At 34.6% G+C, this 6,338-nt stretch overlaps 1 pseudogene; it reads right to left on the bottom strand.

Annotated features, from left to right (window-relative positions):
* Nucleotides 1-4,882: 4,882 nt before the first annotated feature.
* Nucleotides 4,883-5,575, bottom strand: LOC105299402 (annotated as a pseudogene).
* Nucleotides 5,576-6,338: the final 763 nt, after the last annotated feature.

Genomic DNA, 6,338 nt, shown 5'->3' with positions numbered 1-6,338 from the left:
CCTCTGTAGCAGTCGTGCCCAAGTGCATAGCTAGAATATATTTATGAGGACCTACCTGACATACCCCCATTTAGGAACAGTCTATAAAATAATTGTCCTGTTCTCTTAAAAAATGTCAAGGTCAAGAAAGGTAAACAAAGGCTGTGGGACTGTTCCAGGCTAAAGGATATGTGACAAATAAATATAATGTTTCACCTTGATTGGATCCTGGATTAGGAAAAATAGATATAAATGTGTAAATGTATAAATTGTGCCTAGACTGGGACAATTGGTGTGATGTATTATAATTATGTAAGGGGATATTTGTGTTTTTAGGAAAAACATACTGGAATAATTAGGGACAAAGTGGTACAATGTAATCACAATGACTCCAACTTTCACTTAAATAATTATATCAATCAATCAATCAATTAATCAATCAATCAGTAAGTGTATGTGTGCGTAAGATTATTAGTTTACCAGCCATGGGCTTGTTGTGTTACTGATACTAAAGGATTTTACTGTTTTCCAAATCTTATTAATTACTTTAGCTAAAAATTATGAAAAATTATTTTGTATCGTATTAGTGCTTTCAGAAGAAAGCACCTTTATTGTTATGCTTACATTTAGCAGAGTACTTTTATTTAAATTTTCATTTAAAGCACGATTTTTGTTTCCTCCCTTTTGTCATATACACCTTGTCAACATTAAAAAGCATAGAATATTGCACATAACCCATTTTTATCATAGCATTTACCATTACAGATGAATAACAAGTGTAGCCCTTTCAAATCATATTCAAGTGACTGGTAGCCCACCTGTATCTGTTGTCTACCAACTGTTTAGTTGTCACGGATCTAACAGCATGTCTGACAGCCTGAATAGACCCGGTATTAATGAAAAGGAACACCTGGACAGAGCGGAGTCCCAAACTCTTGCCCCATCAGTTGAAACAGCTGTGATCTACAGCCTGCCAAGAAAAGGTCAAGAAGGACAAGCACGTTTTGCAGAGAGAAAAAAATTAAAAAATAGGTTACAACTTATGCTTCTATAAGTAAGCTGGTCCCACTGGATATGAGAGAATGACCATAGAAAGTCCCAAGAGATGTCTCTGGATATCAGGCTTAAAAAGAAATGCAGCATTCTGAAGAAATAAAATGTATTTTGGAGTATAGGGGTCCTGTCTCTATCTAGCTATGAGACCATAATATTTATAGTGTACCACATTTCAAGGTTTTATAGAATTATCGTTGTTCTGCATCAGCAGTGTATGGATAACCACCTCTGAGTTTGCTTTGTGGTTGATAGCTAGTACTGTACTCGAAATTCTGAATAATGAGTATATCTGGAATTAAATAGATTATTTGGAGATTTGATAGAAAATGAGTGCACAACAGTATGAGATGGTTTAGGTACAACTGTTAAATCAAAATGAAATGGATGGTAAGATAACCATTTTGTAAAATTAGGTGTATGCACATTGAAAAAAGACTGGAAGGAAATATAGCCAGATATGAATAACAGTTACGTCTGGATGGTGAGACTATGTTAGTTTTATCTTACTACTTTTCTGGTTTTCTAAATGTATGACAAAGTATTACTTTTATAATTTTAAAAGATGACTTAGTTTTACTTAATGAAAAGAGAGACTGAAAACATAGACATTTCACTACTGCTAAATGAGGGACAGTGCTTTTGCCAGGGTAGTGTGCTCTTAGACCCGCAATGAAGTCATCCATCACATGGGATGTTAGATATGCATCCAAGACCTATCGAATCAAATTCTGCAATTTTCAAGATTCCCAGGAGATGTCTGTGCACAAAAAATTTGAAGAAGCGTTGAAGTAGTGTATTAGTCTCATTAGTCTTAGAAAAGAGAACCATCCATGCTAAATATGTTAAATTTCTATACCAGGTATTGTATTCATACAGATTCTACCGAAAAAATGTTCAAATTGAGCCATTTAACTTAATTTAAATGTTACCTATGCATAGAGATACATAGGTAAAGAAAGCTTAAAAGTCTGTAGTAGAGAAAATTTATTACAGAAAGAAAATGAGATCAAATGCACATTACTTCTTATGCATTTTTCTTTCTCACTAACATAACTTTGGATTGCAGCATCTGAAAATAAAGTTTACTGGCAACCAAAAGTGATGGCAAACTTATGTAAATGGTAAGAATTCTTACAGTGCCCTCCTTTCTGCAGTTTCATGAGAAATAGCTGCCAAAAAGCTTTAATTGTAATTATTAGAGCTGGTGGCTTTTCTAACACTACAGCCATTCAAGAATCATTTGACATTACTAATGTATTTATTACCAAAGTAGGAAATACAACAAGTCCAGACTCCTGTTTTTTTGCATTACTCATTCCTCTATTCTTTCTCTTTTTTGTTCTTCTAATAGCTGTTATCAAATGTAATGGTTCATTTTTATCCAAAATATTTTGTTTAGTAAACGCTTCAGTAAATAGGCTATATGTATGCTATTTTAAAGAGCCCAGTTACAAAGGAATTCAATATTTGCATAGGTTATTAGAAAAGAAGATGTATTGTGACTTCTAACTCTTAGTAGATAGTTACTTACATCACTTTCTCTTCTCCATTCTCCATTCTGTGTGTGAGTGTTTGTGTGTGTGACTAATGAGGGAAACAGAAGGAAAGTACATGATATGTAGCCTAATACATTGTTTTTCCACTTTAATGTGCATGCAAAGCAACTGGGAATCTTGTTAAAATGAAGTTTCTGAATATTTTCTTAGCAAGATTGGAGTAGAAAGAACCCAGACAAAATGAAACAAACTTAGCTCAACTAATTGATCTTGAGTAAGTTACTTCGATTCTATAATTACTTTGACTCTTGGATTTCATCATGTGTAAAATGGCACTAAAACTTGTGAGTATTCAAAAAACAAAATAATGTTTGTAAAGCACCTAACACATGGGAGAAACTCAATATACAGTAGTCTAGTATTATTGCCATTAAATTGATGGTTTGGCATGTACAATAGGTTGAAGGAAAGGAAGTGTCAAATGAAATAGCTAACGTAATGTCACAATGTGATATCTCATACTTGCTTATGTCTGGCCCCTTTCGGCTTCTTTAACTGCTAGGATTGCCTCCTGGGCCATGAACTGACAGAGAAGAAAAATGGGACATTAATATTTCGTTATTCCCATCTTTCTTACAGAGCCACTTGCCTGGATTGAATCACTATCAATTTTTGATATCGTTTCTCTTTTTTCTCTTAACAATGGATAGTAGCACCTAAACTTTTGGACTGCATAACCTTTTTATTCTCACAGTTATAACCTCACACCCTTTTTTGGTATAAGAATTGGAATTCTCCCTCTAGCTAAATTACCTTAAAATGCTTTGCAGTTCCAACAACATTCCTGTTCTAACTCAGGCTAATCCTGCGAAGGTCCTTGGGTTTATTCCAGTACCTAAAGAACAAACCAGATTGTTTTAGACCTGCCAATAAAAATATTGGAATTAACTTTAATAGATTTATTAGTCAAATATTGCAGTCTCTGGTTGCACATATAGATCCTTTATACAAAATCTCTTGCATATACACACAATTATTCCCTCATGCACCCTCTGATTATATTAAACTAGAATGAGACACTCATCATATAGGAAGGATTAGATACAGCCTTGTGTGTTGGTTGGTGGTTTGTTTCGCAGGCGTTTCATTTTATTGGGTGTATTATATACAATGCAGGGTTAGGTCACAGGTACCCTTCACGCATCAAGGTGTTCTGAATTAAAACTGTACCTTTTCTTAGTCAAGGTTGAATGTCTGAGATGTTTTGACATCTCACTCTTGGTGAACGATTCTAAAATCTCATCAGCTCGGTATTCATTAGGTCCAGAATGACTAGTTAGACTTATTTTTCTTAGCTTTTTGAACTTATTTCAGTTAAGTTGTGTTAAAACTTTTCTTATACTCATTCTATTTCCTAGCCAATGCTTAAGTCACATTTTTCATTTGCTATAGTCACACATATAACTAACTTAGTTTCATTTTATTTTCGATTGATTTACTGGCATAAAGTTATCATTCAATATATGATCCATTTAAAATTTATCAAGGCTTAATAAGCACTATTGTAAACATCACTAATATTATCAATACTAATGCAATTGCTATTGCTTTATTGCTAATCACGAACAGTTGTTATTATAACTGCTATTAATCATAATGCACATTATCTCATGGTATAAAATATTCAAACTGTGAAGATTTTAAATCATATTGTTAATATAGTTACTTTTTTCTAAAAATTTATTTCAAACATTAGCAGTTTTATTCCAGTATAGATCTTATGGTCTGTTTTGATTAAATAATGAGGACCTACTATGTTTAAAATCCAGAGCTAGATACCAAGGGTATATAGTGATATGAGAGTCTAGGCCTTCGAGGAACTTGTAGTCTAGCTGGGAAGACAAAGCGCATTATAGATCAGAGAATCTCTGGATGAGAAATGCCCTTGTCTTGTTCTGTTCAGGTTGCTTTAACAAAATCTAATAGACAGAGTTGCTTAAACAACAGACATTTATTTCTCACAGTTCTGGAGGCTGAGAAGTCCAAGATCAAGGTATCAGCAGATTTGGTGTCTGGTGAGAGCCCTCTTGCTGGCTTATAGATAGCCTCTTTCTCACTGGGTGCTCACATGACCTTTCCTTGGTACATTCTCATGGAAAAAGAGATGTCTCGATCTTCCTCTTCTTCTTCTTCTTTTTTTTTTTTTGATTTACCAGTTTATTATGATTTTTAAGTGTCATTTAAAAAACATCAGTCCATTAAACCATGTAGAAATAAGTACGCGGAAGTTTGCAAAACCTGTTTAAGTATAGAGATTATCTAAAATTCCTGATTTTTAGGTCACTTCGTAATTATGCTATGGCAACCAAGTAATCCTTAACTTCAGTTGGAGTAAGCCTCCTAAATCTAGTTTCATTGCAGATTCCAATTTCTATGTTATTCTCCATCATTTGCCCTTCAAAGCTTTCCTTTAGGGTTAATATGGCTGTAAGAATGGCATCTTCAAGTTCTAGATCTTCATTATATCTTTTCTCAAGGAAAGTTTACCCATTCATATAATTCTTTCCCATTGCTGTGGCTTTCCAGGCAACGTAAGCTCCAAATGGATCTGAGTGAAATAAATATGGCTGTCCTTCATTCCAACTACAACTCGTAAAGAAACTCCAAATAGACGAACACCACCTGACTGGATATGTTCTTGCATCGCAGAAGCTACTCTCTGTACCAGATGAACTGTGGAAATGTGTTCCTGGTAAACAAGATAGTATTGCTGGGTTACTTTTCAAGTTCTGTGTATAAATCCTCTGTAATCTGGGTCCATTCCACTTTACGCCAAGTTTATATGTTTGGTAGTTGGTTCCACTTTGTGTAACCTTTACAGAATGGATTTGTTTCTTCTAAGATGCTAATATCACACCATTTGCAGCTTTAATTCCTGCCGAAAGGATTCGTCTATCTACAGCAACCAAAGTGTATCCATTCTGTGAAAGTTTACCAGATGGGCTGAATGTAGTCAGTGAAAAGCTATAACCATGCTATGCCATCTTTACCCAGAGAGCCTATTTCTCTTATTCAAAGGGCACTAATCCATCCCTCATGACTTAATCTTACCCTAATTACTTCCCAAAGGCCATACCTCCTAATGCCATCACATTGGGAGTTAGGGCTTAAACATAAGAATTTTCAGGGGATACAAACATTAGGCCAATACACGGTCCCTAGAACTCTTTTTGTTTATATGATCCTTAAGTTCTCCACAACCCCATAAAATAGTTACACTGTCTCTTATTAAATATTTCCACTAGCAGGAACTTCATCATCTCCTGAGGCAGCAGCCCATTATGTGTTAAAACAATTCTGAATATTAGAAAGTTCTTTTTTGAATTGAGTTGAAAGTAATCTCCCAATCGTTTGTAAACATTGGCCTTGTTTCTATCATTTGGCACCCTACTAAAAACCATTCTATTTGCTTCCCATTATAGGAGTACTCAGAGGAGTCAAAGATAATTAGCATATAACCTCTTGCTCATCTCCCAAACTTCTCTAAGATAAGCATCCCTAGTCTCCTCAGAAATTCATCCTATATAAGGTCATGGTTTTAATCTTTTTAATCTCCTGGATATTGGCCTTTCTATATGCATAAAATTTTAAATAATAATACAATATTGTACACGTTAAGTGCCTGATAAGTAATACAGGCAATGAGAGTTACAGGAGTTCAGAGATGGGAACACTAAACGAGGTTCAAGAGATTGGGCAGGGTTTAGTGGATGAAGTCATACTTGTACTGGGTCTTAGACACATAAA

Source organism: Pteropus vampyrus, unplaced genomic scaffold, assembly GCF_000151845.1.
Source record: "Pteropus vampyrus isolate Shadow unplaced genomic scaffold, Pvam_2.0 Scaffold184, whole genome shotgun sequence".
In the NCBI taxonomy this organism is placed as follows: domain Eukaryota; kingdom Metazoa; phylum Chordata; class Mammalia; order Chiroptera; family Pteropodidae; genus Pteropus; species Pteropus vampyrus.
This window is presented reverse-complemented; position numbering and strand designations above follow the sequence as displayed.